The sequence below is a fragment of the Sturnira hondurensis genome, unplaced genomic scaffold (genome assembly GCF_014824575.4).
Source record: "Sturnira hondurensis isolate 20B ecotype Veracruz unplaced genomic scaffold, ASM1482457v3 Scaffold0015850, whole genome shotgun sequence".
Taxonomy (NCBI): domain Eukaryota; kingdom Metazoa; phylum Chordata; class Mammalia; order Chiroptera; family Phyllostomidae; genus Sturnira; species Sturnira hondurensis.
In genome coordinates, this window is record NW_028088481.1 from 1 (window position 1) to 765 (window position 765).

At 59.6% G+C, this 765-nt stretch overlaps 1 long non-coding RNA gene across 1 annotated transcript; it reads left to right on the forward strand.

Annotated features, from left to right (window-relative positions):
• The first annotated feature begins 61 nt into the window (after positions 1-61).
• Positions 62-639, forward strand: LOC119000607 (uncharacterized). The gene is made up of 3 exons (XR_005069363.1): positions 62-168; positions 281-422; positions 503-639. It is a non-coding gene; the product is annotated as an uncharacterized LOC119000607 (long non-coding RNA).
• Positions 640-765: the final 126 nt, after the last annotated feature.

Consider the following 765-nt stretch of genomic DNA (forward strand, 5'->3'; position numbering starts at 1 on the left):
ACCTGGATCTCAGTGGCTGGAGGGATTCTGAGGTCTCTCTTGGCATCTTTTCGTAGAGCTCTTTCACAGATCCCTAAGAGATGTGACAGCCTCTGAGGATGAGGACTCTCTAAATCCCCGGCTGAGCATCTCAGCCCAGTTCCACTCACACCTCCAGAAGACATCCAGGTAGAAGCTGGTGATCCAGTGAACCTTCCAGCTTTCTGTCTTCCCCCAGGGTGGGGCTGAGTCCTCTCGGGCACCCCCAGGGCAGGCACAACGGCCTGGTTTCCTCCCACAGGCTCAACCACAGCGTCCCTTTCCAGCTGCCCTTGAACCTTGTGAAGTCCCCAGAGCTCAAAGTCATAGACCTCGGGGAGAACCAGCCCAGAGCAGAGCCTGCGAGAGCACACACTGGCTATGCCTTCCCGGGCAGGACCAACGTGAGTACTTGAGCCACCTCCTCAGGACACAGGACTGGGAGCCCTGAGGCCTTGTCCTCACTTCTCGGCCGTGTTTGCAGGTCCTCTCTGAGGGGAAGGCTAAGGAGCCCCTCGACACCCTGGAGGCCTGGTACCCACGGAGTGAGTGTCGCCATCCCTAGTAAACGGCCCCGAGCTTCTCGGCAAATGGCGGGTGCCCAGATGAACCATGGGTGGGCATGGGCACCTCCCACTGAGACCCTGCAGCCACCCTGGGTGGGGTCCTGTCTATCATTTCTGGGGCCTGGGTGGGAGAGGGAACCAGCTGCTTCCTTTACAGCCTCACGCCTCACAGGACTGGCTT